The sequence below is a fragment of the Nyctibius grandis genome, chromosome 4, assembly GCF_013368605.1.
Source record: "Nyctibius grandis isolate bNycGra1 chromosome 4, bNycGra1.pri, whole genome shotgun sequence".
Lineage (NCBI taxonomy): Eukaryota > Metazoa > Chordata > Aves > Nyctibiiformes > Nyctibiidae > Nyctibius > Nyctibius grandis.
The window spans coordinates 77,948,300-77,969,686 of NC_090661.1; the positions used below are offsets into that span (position 1 = coordinate 77,948,300).

A 21,387-nucleotide genomic window follows, 5' to 3' on the forward strand; every position below is an offset into this window, starting at 1 on the left:
ATTTGCTGCATTTCTATGCCTGCACACCTTATTTTTATAATATAAGACCAAGTCTTAGACTTATATTCAGGGGGCATACAGTATACTCTTTAAGGCACCACTAAAAACTATTTGCAATGTCCTCAAAATCTCCCAGTAGAGTTACAATCAGTACTATGGTATTTCTCAATATAGCCAAGATCTTTTTCCAGCAGAAATTTCGGCACAGTTAAAATCTCTCCTCCTTCTAGTCTTCCAGTATGATTTCAGTTAGAACTATTAATAAAAGGATTTATTTACATGAGTGTTATGAAAAAGTATTCAAAACGTGAACTTGAATAACAACCTTCCATTTTTACAATCACGTGTAAGTACTTGTATGTAATCGTTTAAAATGTAGGAGTATGGGTGAATCACAATGTAATAGTTGAGTATCAGTTGAAATTTGTGTTTTGTCAAAAAATAGATGAAAGCACCACCGTACCAAAAGGAAAACAGTCCTGCAGTACAAAAGCACAGCATGGCAGGCACACACTACTAACTTGCTTTAGTAGCCATGTCAGAAATGCTTCTAAGTATCAGAAGTAAAAGAGGGATGGCATTTCTGCTGGAAGCAAGTTTTACACTTTAGTCTTTTGTCTCCCCTCTCTTGCAGCCTATAAATACGAGTCTTACACATTTTTCTCCCATACAGCTCTTGAAAAGGTTGAGTTTTTCAAGGCTGAGAGCAGACAGAAATGTTCATCAAGAAATGCCTTCAGGTCAACTGTCTGTAGCTCATCAAAGTGCAGCACTGAAAACACAGATGAGGGGGAGGAGGATTATATGAGCACAGCAGAGCAGATTAAAAAAAAAAAAAAAAATCCATGCTCTGATGATCATTAACTTTTTCCTTTTGGAAGAGGGCTCAATTATCACCCATGCACCCTCGGTGGTGATGGGCACAAGGGTACTGACTACTCCCCCCTCAAATTTCAGCTGCATTCAAAACAACTATAAATACATGAAAGTTTCTTTCATGCTACTTCCCAATAGAAGGAAATGCCACAGGGATGTGACAAGGAGTAAAAGCGGAGATGACCCACACAACGGTGTAGGAAAGGCAGATGGTCCAAAAGAAAATTAAGATGTAGATGAAATTCTTTAGAAGCACTGAACTACACTGGAAATAAGGGAAAAATGAGATTATCTATTACTTTATAAAATACTTAAAATGACTAAAAAAAAAAAACCCCAAACAAAGCAAAAGCAGCAACAGAACAAGTTTGCAATTATTTTTCTGAAGGGGGGAGGCAACAGAAACCCTTGCGTGCCCACTCTGTATTTTTAACTCTGTACAGCAGCTGGACATGAGCTATTGAACACGTTATTGAAACTATTGTTCACTTCTACTCAGGGATTTCTACTTTGTTTATTATAAATGCACATTTATTGGCAGCAAGTAGAACATATTATTGCTCTGTTTTACAGCTTGAATGGCTCATGCAAAGAGTAATTTGTTTGTATTCTGCATCAGGATCAATATTGTACCAGGGATAGCCTGAGGAATGTTTATGCTGAGGGCTTTGCTTGCAGTGTTTTGTTGTTGCAATCAATTGACCAAACAGGACTGCTTCTTAAAACAACAAATAAACTTTGATAGTGACCAGATCAGCCGTTAAAGCATAAAACATGATGCAGCATCTGGAAAAAGACTGAAGGCCCACAACTGTTTTTTCCACCTGATGGTCCATAAAATTTTCCTACCTGAATATTTCCCACTGGTCTTTCCTCCTCTTGCTAGCTGGGGACTGTTTTCTCAATGCCCTCACATAACAAGATCCATTTTCCTGCAATAAAAATACAGTCACATCACACTTCCATTCTCCTGCATAACATGGCAGCATTTGAAGCAGCTCACTGAGCAGACCTGAAATGAATGAAGAGCATTTAGGAGTCCCAGAACCAAGCCTGGAGGACCAGATCTGACGCTGGGTTGGCGTTCCAGCCCAGCTCTGCCACCCCCAAGCTTTTGAGACTCACTCCAGCAGTTTAAGTCTTCCAGGTTTTCTTGCCTGTAACAATGAGATAAGGAAAAAGATAACAAGAATTCTGTTGAGGTTCATATCAAAATTTCCCGAGCCAAATGGTAATTTTTTTTTCCGTTAAAGGTCATGCTGAAGTCTCTTTTATTCTCTTTATAAAGGGTACTTGCCGACTGTTGTGAGCTAAGTGCCATTAAAAAAATAAACCAACCCCAAACTCTCCCTAAGCGAATACGCCAAAATACCTCAAAACCACCATCCTGTCTGTGGCAAAACAAAGCAAGTTTATGGATTATGTTGGCACAGCACTGCAACTTCTAGGAAATGCTTTTTAATTATAAAGAAAGACTGCAAACCGAGACAGGGGAATGTTTACAGGCAGCATGTATTTTGTTACATGCTGTTTCAAGCAGGCAGACAAGGTCTCCTTACAGCCTTATACCACTAGGCTCCAAAACTCAGCAAATACTGAAGAAAGGAACGCGATGACTACATTTTGCTTCTCTTTTGACTAACCTCCAAATAACTTTCATGCAAAAGAATTTTACATCAAACTCGAGAAAGCAAGTATTACAGAAAAAATAAGGCACGCAATTCTCAGACAGTCCAGGTTCCTCCCCAAGGACCAGCTGTGGGAGCAGACATTGTCACAGGCAACTTAAAAAACGCAGAAGAAAAACCTCAAGTTACAACAAATAACTTGTTACTCGCATTCAAAATTCATTCTGCAGTCATATTTATTCTGTTCACTGATAATTCACATAGAATAAAAACATGTCTGAAAAACTATGTTAGAAACAGCCATCCCATTGCTGACATGTACAGTGCCACCAAGGGACCATCTGCTTCAGACAGGAACTCTGCTGGTTTCCTCGTCCCACAACAAACGGCAGTTTTAGAGAAGTTACACATTGACAGGCACCCTGGGTGAATGATTGGCTTTGAAGGCCTCATTGAACTGTGAATGTTTTCCCCCAGAACATAGTTATTCTCATTCAGAAGTTTTCCCCAGTGCTTTTGTTCTGCTTATACAAGCCAGGAAAAACATGTTAATTGATTCAGATTTAGTATGTGTTAACATGACTTTGTCAGCTAATGCAGACTGGGTCTTTAACAAAGTTGGAATTAGTTATTTATCCAACTTCTAACTTCGTTCCTCCAAAGGATAAACTGTTCTGTCTGCCTCAGGAGCTGGGTACCAGTCCAGGTGCAATGGGATGGGACTTTGGCAAATCGGGCTGTAGCATTTACTTGGCAGCTTAAACTTTACCTCTCATTTCTCTCTCCTGGACGCTTGCTTCCAACCCTGCATTTGTGCAGCTGCATGGTTAGCTGGATCGGGCGAACTAATTTCTTTCAGCATGTTGTCTCGTAAACAGCTGTGCCAACACAACAGAGGGAGCAGGCACAGGGCAGGAGTGATCAGCCTGATGGCAGAGGGTAGGAAGAGAGGCTGCTTAAACCAGCTTAAACTGCACTGCTGCAACACACGAAGCCAACACTTCACTCCCCCCTCCTTTGTGCTTCAGTTCTGCCCATCTGTAAAACTGGTACCACAATTCCTGCTTTGTTCTATAAAGCACCTCTTAAAAGGGCTATCCTATTAACATTTCTGTGAATTCACATTACAGACCACCCACTCCTTTTGCAAGTCAGGTCCAAGCTTATTCTAAAGACACTGGCACTGTCCCCACCAGCACCTGCTCCCCGGTTTCATCACACAACCTGCTCAGGGGCTGCACCATCTCCCCCACCGCTGCCCCAGCCTGTTCCCGTGCCCCCACATCAGCCCCAGCTCTGCCAGTGCACTTCACGGGGTTTTGCTCTGAACTGGAATCTGTTCCTAAAAATAAAATTATCTTTTTATTAAAGCCTGATCCATTCTCTCATCCTATTTCTAGGAAGATCCCGAAAACGGTCTCACTGGCACAGATTAGGAGTAGTGGGCTACACCTCAAAATGAGAATAGATTGGTGGGGAAGAGGAGACAACTGGGAACACCTTAAACCCAGCACCAGCCATCCTTTCCAGGTATGAAACCAGGGCCTCGCTGTGGCACAACTCGATGCCACACACTCTCCACTCTTTTCACATTCATACCCGCTTCACGTCCCGTGACACAGCTGCACGAGCAGACACTGGGAAGCACCAAGTCCTTCCCGTAAACACCCCTGGGTCCCGACAAGGGAGCTGCCAGGTGCGGATCGGGGAAGAGCGAGGCGGGGAACAGGCATGCTCCAGCTGGGGAGTGCTCCCCCCGCTCCCAGAGCCAGCAGAGGGAGCGCAGAAACGTGGGGTTTTGGCCAAATGCTTTTTTTAGCTACACACCGCTCCATGCCTGAAATCCCAGGCACTTTGTGTTAGATTATTTCTATAGTAATGCATATGTGGTGCACTACAAGCGCATAATAGACAAAACCCTTGCTCAGAGTAGGTTACACCGTAAAAATCAATACAGCGAAGGAGATGACCACAAGCAGGGAAGGCTGCAGGTGGTGAGAAGAGGAAGAAGAGGCAACACAGAAGGGCTGCCAACACGATTTTATCGTATCTTCTGAAATACTGGGAATTTCTCCTAAAGCCAGCTCTCCAAAGTCTCATCATCACATAGAAATTTCAGCTTTCAGATCTTTGTTTGTTTCAAAGAACAGATCTCTAGGCTTCCAAAGTTCAAAAGCAAAGCTGTAAAGGTGATTAAGTTGAACCCCAGAGACCCAAAAACTGGAAAAGAAGTACAAGAACCCCCAAAATTTGTTGTCTGTACATCGTGGGGCAAACCAATCTCAACTCATGGAATTTTACTTAATTTTACTTTATTTATTGCCAATTAATGCACTTTTAGTTACTGTTTCAGGAGTTGAGGGGAAAAAGGAGACTAAGCAGTTCAGCAAACACTGAGGGAAGCTCTTTTCCTTCCCCTTCCCAAAGCTCAACTTCAGTCAAACACCTTTCCTGCCCTCCCTTTCCTAGCCTAATTTCCCTTGGTCCCACCGTGCTTTACACTCAGTCCCTCCCGAGGCAATGGGCAGCACAGCAGGCTGTGGGCTGTGTGTACAATGGTTTCTGTCTGCTCCTCCTCGCTTCTCATTTGCCCTTCCTGGCCTGGGGTAGCTGCAGTCCCTCAGAGGGGGCCTCACTCCAGTCTGGGGCAGCCGGGGTCCCTCGGGGGCATTCCTGAAGGGCAGCCCAGGGGATGCCCCCCACCCCTGCAGCCCCTGCCACCAAACCCAGCAATTTAGGCCCAATATACCAGACAGTTTCAATATTTTTCTTTTAATACGGCGCTACGGTTCTTAGTGATTTTGTGAATATGAATCAATGTAAAAGGTCAACACACATAAGGGAAATGCCCAGAGCAAACTGTGCATCACAGCAAGTCTTAAAATTACAGCATATAAGAAACACTGAAGTGGGGAACTAAAAGAAATCCAACAGGGCAGGAACACAGAGTTCATCTTTCGGCCTCGTAAATCTCAGCCATATCATTTCAATGGACTTGGGTCAAGCACAAACAATTTTCCCTGTTTTCTCATCATGCCTTGGTCCCACCTGGTGGCTACCAGCTTTTAGAGACAAGACTATTATAGATCTTGCTGGACTACTATAGATCTTCCTGGAGCCCTGTGTCTCTTCCTCAGCTTTATCCTCCGAGGAAAGCAAGAGGGACCCCAGGGTATCTCACTGTCTACACCTCAGCACTCAGCCTGTGCTGGACTTAAATAACTGCAAATAAATAAAATTCTAAGGGTAACCAAGACCAAAACCTTCAGTTTCCATACACAAAATACCACTTGGCCTCTACATACCCAAACAAAAACAAAGAGATAGCAAATACAAAACACACACAGAAATTCTTGGAAAACAGAAATACTGCACAGATAAATAGTTAAGTATTTAAGGCAGGTGCACTTCAGAGTATTTTTCTACTTTCACAAGTAATTTTCAAGTTCCAGTATTATTCTCCTTGAAGTGCAGAATATGTTCAAACTCAAAATTCCTGTAAAACCACAGCGTGTCGGCAATCCCGACTTCTCATTTATCCAGGGCTGTAGCTGTGTCGTAAGTGAAGAACATGAAGTGCTGCGCTTCCTAAATAATTACTGGTCAACAAGAGTACTTCTGCTGTGCAGGGAAATTTACAAACTTCTACAGAGTGTTTAAATATTACATGCAGTCCTTGTCAGGTATCATAGCCCTTTATCAACTCAGGGGTTCTAGAAACTTGGGCTTTTTTTGAAATTCTAAAGCAACTCAAAATCAACACTGAGTGTATGCCTGATGAGCATCGGATCCTGTCCTCTGCTGAAAGAGGGGTTAGACTGCTAGTTTTTTATGAAAGATAGGATCTTTATAAGAAAGATTTGGAGTGCCTACTCCGCGCAAGGGAGCCAGCCCCGGCACAGAGCCGTGCCCCCCAGCCAGGCTGCTCCCCCTCCAGCGCTTGCTCCACCCTGACATCGCAGCAGCCAGAAATAGCAAAGATCAGCCCGGGGCAGATGAATCCAAAACAATTAAAGTTTGCAATTTGGTGTCATTTCATAAGTGACCATCACAGTAACGGCCCCTACCTATACTGCAGCAGACAGTAGCATATTAAACTGCATCTGTTTATAGCAGAGGACTGAGTTGCCAACTCACAGGCGTAGGGTAACAAGCACTATTAACCTTGGCTTAAACTGAACCATTATTCTGGAGATTGAATATATCTTGTAAAATCCCATTATTAGAGATCATTTGTGATCTATTTTCGTAGCAACTTTTTTAGTTTGTTTTGTTCTATTTCAGAAAATTTTTCCCTTTCCCTTTTCCTTATATCCTATTGTACTTACAGAGCCTTAAACAATAATGCACTCAAGCACTGCCATGGAAGTGGTTTGAAGGAACAAAGGCTGCTTCTGGCATAGCCAGTGCATCTGACTCTCCCTATGTACAGCTGCCTGCATATCCTCTGCAGATTTGCAGACCACCAGAAGCTACTGATTTGCCTCTGCTTCTCCTGTCTGTTGGATACAAAATAAACTGTAGGCAGGAGCCGTCTACTAAAATTATACTGGAAGCATCAGCTAAGGGTGCAGGTGAGTCACAAGTAAGTTCTGCATCTAATTTTGCTAAAGGAATAGGTAGGAGAAGGCTGACCTGAAAAGAAAACAATATGCATGCACAAGATGAAGTTAAAAAAAACAACCAACCAACAAAAAAAAAAAACAAACACCAAAACCCCAAGCTAACTCCAGGGAGGTGGCGCAGTGGAAGCAGAGTGTCTAAAGCTCTGCTAAAGATTATTGCTACATCTAGCAGTTAGCACCCACCCAAGTAGTGTGCCATCAATTTAATTCTTAAACGAGACTAGCAGAACAGCAAGACAGGATTAGACATGCTTGTTTTTAACCATTATTTTCTCTCTCTGGTGGAATACTATCAGCACAGCATTGGCATCAAAATTACCACCCTTCAAAATGCGCAGAGTGCATTTTTAATTTTACATGTAGCAGTTATGTCATATGGGGTTATTTATTTTTTAATTTAAAGTGGAAAAACATATTTAATCTGTTTTGAGAAAAGAACAAATTGATTTAGCGAGCAGTTCAAGGCTCTCCCTGGAGACACTCAGCCACACTCAGCAATCTGGATATAAGTTGAGACTTCACTAAAGTCATTTTAATTGTAGGTCATAAGAAATGTCAAGATAGAAAACACCAAGGAATACTAAAAATTAAGCCATCATCTCTGAGACTAACAAATGTCTTATATTTGGCAGTATAATATTTTTTTTAAATCTTTATGGCGTTACTACTTAAGCATAATAGAAGAGCAAATGCCTCAGAGCTGCACGCAATACATGCACATTATTTTTGCTGGGGCGGTGTGGGAGGGTGGAACCAAAACCTACATTAAGGGAAAAATACTGGGGTGAAAGAAACGTGAAACACTACACTTGTGGTGGTGGTGGCGTATGTTTGCCACTTTGTTTCATTACACTAAGCACCTTTTGTTTAGAAACAAAAAGTTTTGTTTCATTTTGGTCAGAAAACATTCTTCCCTAATACAGTACGAAACAGAGTTGTGTATACAGCAATACACATCAGCAGAAAGGGAACGCAAAAGTGAGGAAAGATGGTTTTTGAAGAAAACTTTAAAAATAAACAAAAACCCACAAAGCCTTAAACACTTTCAGAGCTTTGTGCCCAGGTTTTATAAGGAAAAACTCTTCATTTCTTCTTAGCTAGAAAGTACTTTTAAAATAGTTTTTTTTTCATGTGGAAAGTACCCCCTGACTTCTGCCCTGTAGTTCGGAGCTGCATCCCCCATTTACTAAAACCCTTTTTGTAGAATGTAGCTGAAATCCCAGAAATTTTTCTTTGTCCACTTGCCTCAAATAACGATGACAAAAGAGGGCTCTGACCTTAGCAGCAGAAAGTGAAAACCCCTCCAGTTTAACTTCTTAAAACAAAGGAAGTTAAAAATTTGGTTTTGAAAATGAATGCACCCGAGAACAGTATTCTAAGAGGTCTTACTAAAGTATCTATAGAAAACATATATAACCCATCTCCTTCTCCCCCATTCTCCTACCTGAAACAAAGTTCAAAGGTCAGCAATGTGAAATCCGGGGCAGATTTTTATACCATCCCTGCCTAGTAACCTTTTAAACTTGATCGATACACAAATTTCCATTCCTGCCATTATCTTCCACTCATGGGAGTGGAGACAAGAAGGGTATTTCCCCTCTTTAGTTAAATCAGAATGGAACTGACCAGTAAACACGTATTTGAACAGAAAGCAGTTCAAGTGATGTGCTAAAGAGACCCACATTAAGGGAAACGAGTTCATGTCTGTGGAAGGCAAAAAAAAAAAGTAACTTTAACATCCTATATTGCTACCAGTCAATCCATTAATTAAAAATTACAAACACTAATTTCATTGGTTTTAGCACTGTTCCTAGCAGGTGTGCAAAAACCTATGGATAAACAAATACCTCTCCAAATGTGAAGCTAGGCATTTCACCAAGTTCAAACCTATCCACTGCCAAGTCCTTTTTCTTGACCACCTTCACATCAGCTCACTGTATATTACCATACTCTAACCACCTTCTTCTTTAAGATCAAATGCCATGTACATGCGGATATATGCAAACCCACGTCCGCACATGGTGTGGCGTGGGGGCTATCGCCTCCTTTGCCTGTGTGAGTGGTGCTGTCATGCCAGGGAAGCGAACAGCAGGAAAGCTGCAACACCGCGACCCAAGTAAGATGCAGGCAAACACAATTTTAGAGATCCAAGCCTTTTATGCAAATTCATGTCACAGAAATAAAAGCACCAAAAGGAATAATTGCACAGATGCCTCAGAGGAAGAGTCATATCTTGGGATTTAATAGCTAGAAGCAGTCTTCCCCCCATCTTCCCTTAAGTCATTTGGTCGCAGCAGATGAGCACTCCTTGCTGCCTATCACACAAGCCGTTACACAAGTACTCCCCAAACTGGTAGCCCTAGACCCTGGTTTTCTGGTCCCCTGGGGGGCTGCAGGGCAGGGTCCAGGGCCTCCCTTCATGCCAAGCCCTGCCAGGATGCCCATGCTGAAACTCGAGGTCATCAGCAGCTCGGAGAGGCAGCCAAGAGCAGGCAATGTTGCACAATTTGTGTTCTGTGTGGACATCTGAGCTGGAAAGACAGTAATTTCAAAACAAGCTGAAGTTTGCCTTGGGATCTTCTAAGTTTTACTGCAGGCTGTTCTTAAACTCTTCCACTGATAGCATTCATAAAACTCGGATTAATTTTCTGTGACACTGAAAGAGGGAGGGAGAGGCTCTGAACAAAACCCCAGCCCTGCCTCACCAACTTCACTCCTTACATCCACAGAAACATCCACTCACTTCTCTCCTGTCCTTGAAAGCCCTTTCTCTCCAACACACCAAAAGCTTTTAACCCATATTAAAGCCATTAGCATCCAGCCCCGGCTCTGAACAGGCACTGCTGTGACAAAGCCACTACTCTGGGAGAGGTGAGCCCTGGAAAATCTTGCTCAGACTCCTTGAGGTGTGGCTGCCACTGACCATCCACCGTGTCCCTCTGATGGAGAGGAGGCACCCCGCAGCAGAGCTGGCCGGGGGCTTGTACGCGCACCTCCACTTTACATGTGCGCGGGGTGGTTTGGGCGAGAAAAGTGCATTTTCCCTCAGACAGCGGATGGAGAGAGCCAACAACTGAGGCAGAGGCAAACATTGCCTTCTGGCAGCTCCTCTCCGGGGGTGGGATGGACAATTGAGGAGGGGTGAATTAGAGGGAGAACAGCTGTTTGCTCAGTGAATGAGTCACAGGACTCAGCTATTAATTCTTCCTCCCAAGCGAATATGCCCCCATGCCAGCCCACCCACCATCCCATAAAACAAACAAACATATAATGGAGGTCAGGGAGGGGGAGCTCAGTAAGAAGAAAGGAAAAAAAGGAGAAAAAAATACCCAAGCATTTAATATTTACATAGGAACGAAATGTTTCATTAATTACATACAGAATCAATTTGCAGCTATTTTCCTTAAATTTCTCAGTCAAACCCACAGATTTGAAGCACTTTGAACTGTGCTGTGCCAGTAATTGTGGATGAATATTTTAGATCAGTCTTGAATCACTGTACTGCACACACCAAATGAACTAATAAGCTGTTCACGTGTGGACTACTAATGTAATTTTTTTTCTTTCCTAGACAGATGGAGTGCCATCTAAAATCAGTTGAATTGGCTACTGGGAATCTTCAGAAAGGCTTAGAAAAATCTTTAGTTCTACTGTTTTATTAAATATACTACTCAATAGCCTGCATGCATTAAAAAGGAGCCAAGAAGATGCGGAAAAACCTAAACAAGTTTACAAAGATATGAAGGAAGAGTTGGACACTTCACATGATTATAGCAACTTCCAGAGAGTGACAATGAATACTGCATTGTGAAATGTTATTACACGACTATCAAAAAGATGGACATCCTTACTATCTACATTATATTTATCACAATACGTCCATTTATGGGCAGTAATTTTAAATCACATATAGTGGCATATCAGTTCTGTAATCTGACAGATGTGTTCTAGTTTAGAGAAGCATCTGTTGAGTCATCAGGACATCAGAATAGTTAATTGCACTTTGGGGATGCTTTCAGAGATTAAAAGTTCCCTTATTTCAAGCAAATTTTAAGTGTCCTCATAGATTAAACTTCTTTTTCACATACAAAATTAACATATGCACCCACACTTCAGAGAAATTAATGTATGGAATTGTAAAGAATAACTTCTCTGAGGGATTATCTGTTTTCCTCCGCCTCCTGTACACCCTGCCTCACGCTGTGCTCAGCAATGCGGAACAGAAAACAAAGATACAACTTGAATCACACATAATTCTGAAATATAAACTAAGACATGGCCTACACTGGCTGGGCAAAGAATATAGAAGAAGCTGCCTTTGCTCAAGAAATTTTAAAAAACATGTAACAGCTGAAAACTGCTAGATGATGTCTACCATCTCTTTTTGGCAAAATGCTTATAATTATACTTCAGAAGCTTTTATTGCTGTTTATTCTGAAAGAAAAGCTATACAGGCTGTATCTTTCACCACCATAAGAGCATAAAACAAGCCAGGAGAACCACCCACAAGATTAAACATGGGCTGAACCACATTAAGACATCCCCCCATCTGAAGTCATACCAATTGCTTCTTATATGCAGCTAGGGACTGGAAGCAAGCAATCTCCATTCTTACACCTAATTATCCAAATATTTGAATTAAAAAGATCAAAAAACCTTGTGGGAAACTCCTATGAGTTTTCATCATGTGTGAGCAGATTACATCTTTCCCATGCTTCCAACCTGAATTTCCTTGCAACCTTCTGGCCTCCATAGAAGTAGGACGATTAAGAAAATGTATTTCTTAGGAAGAAGGATCCATCATACGAACTTTGATTTAAAACAATTTAGCAGTGGATTTTTTGTTTGGTTGGTGTTTCACCAAAAAAAGCAACACAACAAAATGAACCAACCAAAAAAGGTATAATTGACTGTTTCTCAGACATGATTGAATCTGTCTGGTCTGTAGCTCATGAACCACAGGATTCCCATGATTAATTCAATGAACTATTTGATTTCACTCAAAAAGTGATCATAAAGCTAAAGTGCGAGTGCATAACTGTACACAACTACAGATACCAACACCACATCTGGGTTTTGCTTCCTATAAATCCTAAAGTGACAGCACACCTCAATTTAACTAGACTGTTATTCTTCAGCGTGGAGGAAATCAAACTTGAAGTGGGAGCGTAAAAGTTGAGACAAGCACTGCTATCATGACCATGCTTTAAAAAGGTCCCATACCTCTGAAGTCACAGCATATTCCCTTGCTGCTAAAGTGAACTGAGACTGCCATCTCAGTTGCATTAAATTATTAGCTAATTAGCCCTGAGTAAGGACAACAGTGTGTTGATGCTGGCAAGCTGTGAAAAGAACACTTCAGCAAAGAAGATCAATAGCATTTTTGTCTGGCCGACAATAAGAAAACTGCTCACCCAGGTTATGAGTTTAAGCCATTTTTCATTTGGCAGACAAGACAGCACCAGTGACAGATCAATACAGCAACTTTATGATAGGCTGCTGCTCCTGCAGATGGCAGGACCATAAACAGGCATCATTTCTAAAGCCTGGAGCAAACCATTACTTAGACAGAAACCACCTGACCTTTTACAATATTTAGACATTCCTACACAAAAAGGAAAATCAGAAAACAAAACAGAGGGAGGAAAATCAGGAGGATTGGCTGTCCTGTAAGACAAAAGGGAATAAGGGCTGTTTGAAAGTCAGTTTTTAAAGTAGTAACCTTCTGTGCTATTTGGGTGATGACACTAAAAGTCACAAGGTTGGCACCAGGTCATCCCTCCAAAGATAAAATGTTATTGGGGATCAGTTCTTATTTGATGCAATTCTCTTATCTCTAGGTTATTCGGGATAACAAAAGAGCCTATTTATTAATATTTTTTTAAAAAAACCTACAAACCAACACTTTAATGTGTCCTTAAAACATTAGATGAGTCACTTTAACACCTGCAATTAGTAAGCATTTGAGAGAATACAGTAAGAAATGGGTGGTTGTTTTTCCCATATTGCAATATACACACTGTAGCATTTGCAAGTATGGTTTGTTATTCTGCACCAGTATTAGGATTGCCTATAGTGTCCCACTATTTTAACAAAGACAAAGGAAAACAAGAAGAAGGTTTTATAATTCTGCTTTTATGGTAAGACCTCTAGTTGAAAAGAATGTAAAGGATAGCACCTTAATAAATTATTCAGGCCAGATCTTCAGCTGAGGACACAGGTGGAGCATCTGGCCCTATACTTACAGTTTTCTTTTCACTATAAACATGAAATATCCACAGAACATGGTGAATTAATCATATAACCAGCTTGCCTGTGCCTCCCCATCTGACGCTGGTTTGTGTGAATTACTAGAGAAATATCTGCTTAAGCAGGAAACTAATTTTACAAAAGTACATTGGGTTCATGGGCTTTCATCAATACTTTTTGGTTGATGCAAGGAACTAATTAACGTTAATGTCAACATAAAGGATAGAAGAAGGAGGAAAATATTCACAAATACAATACAAAAACTGAGCTGGCTGCTTCTTCCCCACACAGTACTGCCATGCAACTGGCTTCCAGTCCATGCCTGAAAAATGAGTTATTATTAATTTGGTCACTAATTTTATCTTGCACAATGTAAGCAAACAGTCCTACATTTTCCCCTTAACTAATGCCAATTATGCACAGCATTAGTTTAAAATACAGCAGAATAGCACAGAAACCAGAAGTCTTTTGACTGGGCTTCACTCGTGCTAAGAATAACTTGGCACACACGTACACGATGCTAAATCTGCCAGTGACCTGCTTTACTCCAAAACTAACCCCCCCCGCACCTTCTACAAGACCCTACATACATCAAGCTGTGTTCAAGCAGGAAAACTAGGTATTGAATCTGTTTTTAAAACAAATTGAATTTCTTTAAACTCAAAGGCAAAGGATGGTTTCAACAGTTTCACATTTATATCTCACCTCTCTTCAGCATGCACAAGGGCTCTTTATACCCAACCACACTTAGACATGCTGGCCGCCACACCTGCCAGCCACCAACGCTTGGTTTCAACTCAGAGTCTCTGCCAGCCTACTGCAAAATCACTGGCACAAACACACAAAACAGCAGCCCACAATTCTGATTCACAGGACACAAAATATCCTTAGAGATGATTCCCTTGTAATCAGGCTAAACAAGATGCTAAACAAACTCAATGGCTTGGGTTTTGTCATTTGTTTTTTGGTTTTGTTTTGTGCCTGGTTTGGGGGGATTTTTTTAATTTTTTTTTTTTTTTTTTTTAATAAGCTTACTATGTTTTTGGTTGCAAAAGCCCCACATATTTGTAAAAAAAAAAAAAAATTGCAGCACTCAGAAATAATTACTCATGCTTTTTTCACAGTGCCTCAATGACACTATTTCAATTTTAAGATAATCCAAAGCATTTCACTCGCACCACGGGTACGGATGCAGGCAACGAGCCCACGCCGGCTATTCCAGTACACAGGCTCAGGCTCAGCCTCAGCACACGTGGGATGCACATCCCATTTCAGCTCACTGCTGCCTCCGGGAAGGAGGGAAGGGGACTGGGTCTCCTGGAGCTTGGCTGCGTGGACATTAGCTCAAGCAGTCCTGGGAGCAGTGATCACATAACCTGGCATCAGACCCGAGGAGTGCATTCAAAGGGAGGCGAGAGCACCTGCCTAGAGTAAAGGGGAAGGGAGCCCCTCGCCCTCAAGAAGTAGGAGGCCATGCTCCCACTGCGCCCAGAGTGATTATTACTTGCTTTTTGGTGCAATGACTCCCTAGTATGTATTTTCTTCAGCACTTCAGCCACTTTTATCCCACTCCTCCACTGGGCATACTCCTGTATTTCCGTTTCTTGTGCTTTTTTCTTTTCCCTACATCCTATTGGATCGAAGTTCCAATACACTATTTCCTTCTCAGCAAGGTCCTCACCATGACTTTTGACTTTTTCTTATTTTTCCTCTGTCCCTGGTAAGATCTAAACTACACCCTTCATCCCAGACCGGTCTCTGCAGATTTCTGTTCTGTCCCTTCCTCAATCTAATTTCTGGGACTTTTTGTACTAAGAGAGTTTTAGTCAATAGGGACATTAACTCTCCTTATTGCTATTGTACTATTAAAATGATATGATCCTTGTCTGAAGCTGGCACCATGTGAACAGCTTTATAGACTTTAACATTACCAGCAATGAAGTGAGACCCCATTGAGGACCTCCACAATTTCTTGTTGAAGAAACTGTACATAAGTGACAAGTCCACAAATACAAATGACCATGCAACAACTTTGCTACTGTTCAACAGGTTAATTAAGTTGAAGGGAAAGAAAACCAAAGACAGGCTTCCAACACCACACCAAGCTTCCTTGTTGTTACGGTTCCAGACTCCAGATTAGCTACAAAAACCATACACAACACCTTATTATCTATTTTAATTCTCTAGCAAAATCTTGCTTGAAAAGCTATGTCTTAACACTTGCTTTACATCCATCCAAAAAAGAAAACCAGCTCTTCACTTTGTATTTTGGATTCTGCGTTCATGTGAGGTACACCTATTTCAACGTAGACTTGCCACTGCAATAAAACTATAAACTATTAGCTGGATAGTAAAGCATTCGTGAAAGGCACCATCTCTTCACTATGTATATAGTGCTGCAATCATATTTAACTCCACGATGGTGACCAGAAGGCAAGATCACAATGCATATATTAATAACACAAATAAGGAGACTAAAGTAGTGCATTCACATTACACATCGTTTTTACTACCATCCACCAGATCCAATCCTTTCGAGCTTAATAAAGTGAAGGTATTATAATTAGAGAGCTCATAATGCCATTTAATCAAGTGTGGAGCTGGAGCACAGGGGGTTGTATACCAAAGACAAAACCACATGAAGCAGTACAATGCCAAGTGCAAGGAAGGGCACACATATTCGTCAGGGAAAATAACAAGTTACTACAAAGCCATACTTGTTTACAAGTACTCAATCAAGACAGTTTGCATACTAGGTAATTTTACATCATGAAAATAAGTTATTTCATAAACTGCAAATGAAATATGACCACAAAAACACCTTTTGATTCTTACAGGCAGAAAACCCCAGATTTGAGTTCTCAATTTGGTAATTAATTCTTCATAGTTTTATTAGAAGAATTATACTTCAAAAATATTATAATTATTTTTCTACTACTGCTTATTATTTACAAAGTGCTTTACAATAACTAAACAATTTCCATAACACCTCTAGAAGTCTCCATGTAGTGAGGATGAGACAGGAATATCCTGAGCTATCAGCAGCAGAACAGCAAGGGCCAAGTGAAATCAGGAATAAGATCAAGGACTTTTCCATATCAAGACTATTTTCCTGGGGGTCACAGTATCCTTGGCACACCTAGCATGAGATACTTCTCACAATCAAGATCAATGCTACAACAGGCTCTTTCCCATGTCTCAAAACCAAACTGGGAAATACCCTGATCCTCTCCCATGAAACAGAAAAATGTATACTTAAACAAAGAAAAAAAGGTAGCCAGAAATCAAAAAGGTAGCTGGACATGTCCCTTGCAAATGAGAGGGATCGGACACTCACATGGTTTAGATTAGCCTCCTGACCAACCTGGAAGATCTCGCATATCTACCTGCCCAGGACTCACGTTGTTGGTTGGCAGGAGTGAACACACCACACAAGGAAGGACCCTAATGACAACAGTTGCAGCTACTACTCATTCCCCTTTTGATACACCAAAGATGTCCACCGTTATCCTCTATAGAAACATAGTAAAGACTACTCTGGTCCTAAATAGCCCTTGTTTTAACGGTACCACAACATTTCTAGGAAAACATGAAACATAGTTTCCATTTTATGCATGGAGAAACTTGCTTGACAAGCACAGTAAGTCAGGAGCACAACCACTGAATGCTCCCAGAAAAACATGTGGGATTTGGGGTACAAAGTGTTATGGTACAATTGTTATTTATTTCACAGATGCAGCTAAGAAATCCTACAGACCTTGGCTTGATCTTGATTTGGGGCCTTCAGAGCCCAAATACGATTTTTCATTATAATACATAAATAACAATAAATACACCTAATGTATGCCTCCAAATTACCAGGTAAGTGTAACTTAACACACAAGTAACATCAGGAAAATTAAAGCAGAAAAATGATGCAGCAGCACAGAGCTTCAAAAATTACTCTTGGGCAAGCGAGCATCTCCAGACTGAAGTGTTATTTAAAGATTTGTTATGTATATAGCAACACATTCTCAAATGACTGCAGATCAAGAAATAAAAAGGTCTGAATTAAAACAGGGTCCTATTTAACACCCATTAAGGTTGCAAAAAAAAATTCCCATTGGCTTTAGACAGCTTTAGGTCATACCCCAGTGACACTACCATGCAAGTTTCCTGCACCTTTCAGCTTATTTGTATGACAGTTACACAGCCAGCCATGCCCAAAAATAGCAAGATACGACCTTCTGTCTGCCTGGATATTCTTTATGGACAACAGCTCGAAACTCCTAATGGCTAAAAAAGGACTTGACAAACTAGGAGTCAATTTTACCACAACCTGCAGAGTCCCACTCAGCTTTGCCATCTCCAGAGAAGCACTGTGAGCAGGAGCTGTTCATCTTACCATATTTTCAAAGTTTTACAGACTGGTTTCTTCCTTCCCTGCCCACCATGCTCAAGTCCTTTTTCACAACTGCATGTCAAAAGGAAGAAAGTCAGAGATCACATGCTTTTATCACTTATTCCCAATTTAAGAACTTGATTTTGTTGGGTCATTTACACATCTAAAATACTTAGGTGCTTATGTTCTGTAGGAATGAGCATCCCAAAACTTACTCTATTATCATGGCGGGGGGGAAATGAGATGTTTGCTTTGTTTCTTCCTTTAAAGAATTAATTTACATAAGATTTAGGAAAACCTTCCCCCCCCTCATCTGCACTCTAAAAATATTCCTTAAAATGTGGGAGAAGGCTCAATATGCATAAGACAAATATAAATTAAAGTACACCAAACAAATGGCAGGACAAATAGTTTAATCCTTGCTCAACAGATAAAACACTGTAATTCACAGCTTTGAAATGGATCAAATTCAAGTCTATTCTTTATTAGTGAAGATAAATGTTTGTCATCTTAATCTCCAATATGCTATTCTTCTGCAACTACGGGGTATATTCCCAGGTCAATCTGTGGGAGATTTAGGCAGATGATGTTAATCCTAGCGCAAAACTTAAGCAACATGAATCAAGTCCAAGTGTTGCAGAACATTCTAGCCACAAGCAGTAGCTCCCATCAAACAGGACACAGTCAAGATAAAAATCATGCTATTCTAATATCCTTAGGGCTTTATCCTGCCAGTACTAACCGATAGCGTCGCTTATGAGAGATACCGGCAGAACAGAGCAACAGTAAGGACAAAAATGTATCTCAGATCCTTTATTGAAGCGGGTAATTTTAATGAACACTTAATCTCCACTGCTTTTGACTGAAACTGTGCCATGATATTAAACTGTTTAGACTCCCACCTGTTTCAGTCTGCTTACATGGGCAGTGTTGATTCTAGAAACATCCCGCAGGACCATTCACACCAAAGAGTATGTTTGCTGTACTGATTACAGACTTCAAATGCTGTTAATGTCTGTCAGAAAGGCTGCAGAGCACCTTGGTTTTGAAAAATCGAGCTTTTTTAAGAGATGCAAACTGGCGAACTCAAAAATCAGCACCCAAATGTAAACCTCGAGTTCCCATTTCCTGTACTTTTAATAGAAAAACTTCATTGTATTAGTTTCCATTGCTCTATTAATTTCTATTTAAAATATTAGCCATTTGCACCATAGTTCCTTGTTAATGCTTCAAAGTAAAAACCAGACACAGTTGTTTGACAAAGACTAAAACTGTTTAATAGCCATCTCAAATGGGTGTTACACACCTAAACCAGTTGCATCACACCTCTTAATTTTTTTTCCAGTCATTCTAATCTTCCCTAAGGCAAGACACTAGAATAATCACTTTATTGTTACATTTACTGACAATGACCCTCAGAAGATGATAACATTTTGATCCTATTTGATTACATTAGTCTTAATAGATCCTAATGGAAACACAAGTAAATCCTCTTTCTTATGGCTCATTCTCGTTAATTTCAGCAGTCTCAATAACTTAACCGCTCAAAGGGCTTTAAAGCACACACGGAGTACAAATGAAAGAGAACTTGCACTGCCTTTCACTTACACCTTTAGTCTTGTTCACTGAACAGATTTAGGGTAACTAAAACCTTAGTCCCAGTGACCGAAGACAGAGTTGTCACAGTGCCAGCCAGGGCTAACCCTGCTACAATGCTTCCAGCGCAGCAGCAGCCCACAGGAGACAAGACCCAGGAAGCTGTCCATCCAAGAGCTCACAGTCTAAGCAAAATCAAATAGATGGGATGTACCTGGAAGCCCATAAAAGAAAATAAATATGCCTATTATTATTGACTTACTCCTTGCCAACACTGCGGAAGTATTGAGTCGTTAGGCAGGATTTGAGCAGAGCAAGCAGGGAAAGGGCATGAGGTTCAACAAGAACAAGTGCCGGGTCTTACACTTAGGCCACAACAACCCCATGCAGCTCTACAGGCTGGGGAAAGAGTGGTTAGAAAGTGGCCCAGCAGAAAGAGACCTGGGGGTGCTGATCGACAGCTGGCTAAACATGAGCCAGCAGTGTGCCCAGGTGGCCAAGAAGGCCAATGGCATCCTGGCCTCTATTAGGAAGAGTGTAGCCAGCCGGTCTAAGGAAGTGATCGTCCCTCTCTACTCGGCACTGGTGAGGCTGCACCGTGAGTACTGTGTTCAGTTCTGGGCCCCGCACTTCAAGAAAGATGTTGAGGTGTTGGAGCGAGTCCAGAGGAGGGCGACCAAGCTGGTGAAGGGTCTGGAGGGTCTGACCTACGAGGAACGGCTGAGGGAGCTGGGGTTGTTTAGCCTGGAGAAGAGGAGGCTCAGAGGTGACCTTATTGCAGTCTATAACTACCTGAAGGGAGGTTGTAGTGAAGTGGGAGTTGGCCTCTTCTCCCGGGCAACTAGCAATAGGACAAGAGGGCACAGCCTCAAGCTTTGCCAGGGGAGGTTCAGGTTGGACATCAGGAAGAATTTCTTTACAGAAAGGGTTATTAGACATTGGAATGGGCTGCCCAGGGAGGTGGTGGAGTCACCATCTCTGGATGTGTTTAAGAAAAGACTGGACATGGCACTTAGTGCCATGGTCTAGTTGACAGGGTGGTGTAAGGGCAACGGTTGGACTCGATGATCCCTGAGGTCTCTTCCAACCTGGTTGATTCTGTGATTCTGTGATCTTATAAGAAGTGTGTCTGTCCTATGTGCAGAAGGTGATGTCAGCAAAGGTGTGAAGACTGTCATGGGAGAAAGCAGGTGGCCAGAGCATCAAGCCTCATGTCAACAGTCTCCTAGCAAGGACAGTCACCTACAGGTGCTCACATACACTGTGCCCAAGATTGCTCTAGCAAGTGAAAGAGAAGTGCACAGCTCCAGTGGGTAGCTGTCATCTGTATTTCCCTACCTGATGTCACCTTTAGAAAACAGAGGTCCTGATGTGAGAAATCAAGAGTAGCCCACAAACGAGCCAACTGTGCTGAAATCTGGTTTAACTGCAGAGGTCAGGACAGCTCATCAGCCAGCTGCTCTGCTATGTAAGTGTAACGAGACACCCACAGCTTGCTGCCCCTCCAGTGTAATTGCACATCTTGTTCTTTGTAATCACGCTTACCGCTTATACGCTGCTGTAGAGACATAACTAATCCTCATAGATTCCACCGAGAGGCAGGCAGAAAAGTATTACCATCTCCATTTTACAGATGAAGAGAAATATGTATTACCTACAGGAGTCAGTTAACGACTGGAATAACCTGCTGTACTTCCACGGGCCTGGGAGGATTCAGCCCCATGCACGCCAGTGGCCAACTTGACCAACAGAGGTCAAGTCATTTGTCAAAAGCCACGGGGTGTTATTGTAAGATACAGGACGAAAAGTCTCATGGCACTGAAGCCAGCTTTGTTCTCAGGTCACTGTACAAACCATACACAGTAACACCTGTGGTGGGCTGGTTTGGGTTTTTTTTCAGGCAGGTGGGTGTGGGGAGTTTTTTTGTTGTTGTTTTGAGTTTTGTTTGTTTGCTTTTAAACCAACGCATAAGGGCTTCTAATCAAAAGGAAGCCCAAATAAAGCTAAAACCTTTGCTGCAGTTCCTCAAGTG

General features: G+C 41.6%; 1 protein-coding gene across 8 annotated transcripts in view; it reads right to left on the reverse strand.

Annotated features, from left to right (window-relative positions):
* ZMIZ1 (zinc finger MIZ-type containing 1) overlaps positions 1–21,387 on the reverse strand; it is a 367,249-nt gene that overhangs the window by 241,934 nt on the left and 103,928 nt on the right. For 6 of the 8 annotated variants that reach the window (XM_068399476.1, XM_068399482.1, XM_068399480.1 and 3 more), the window contains one exon: positions 1,726–1,808. The exons of the other annotated variants lie outside the window; for them this stretch is intronic. The gene's annotated coding sequence lies outside the window, so the exon portion shown is untranslated. The remainder of the gene's footprint in view (positions 1–1,725; positions 1,809–21,387) is intronic. 8 annotated transcript variants of the gene reach the window in all.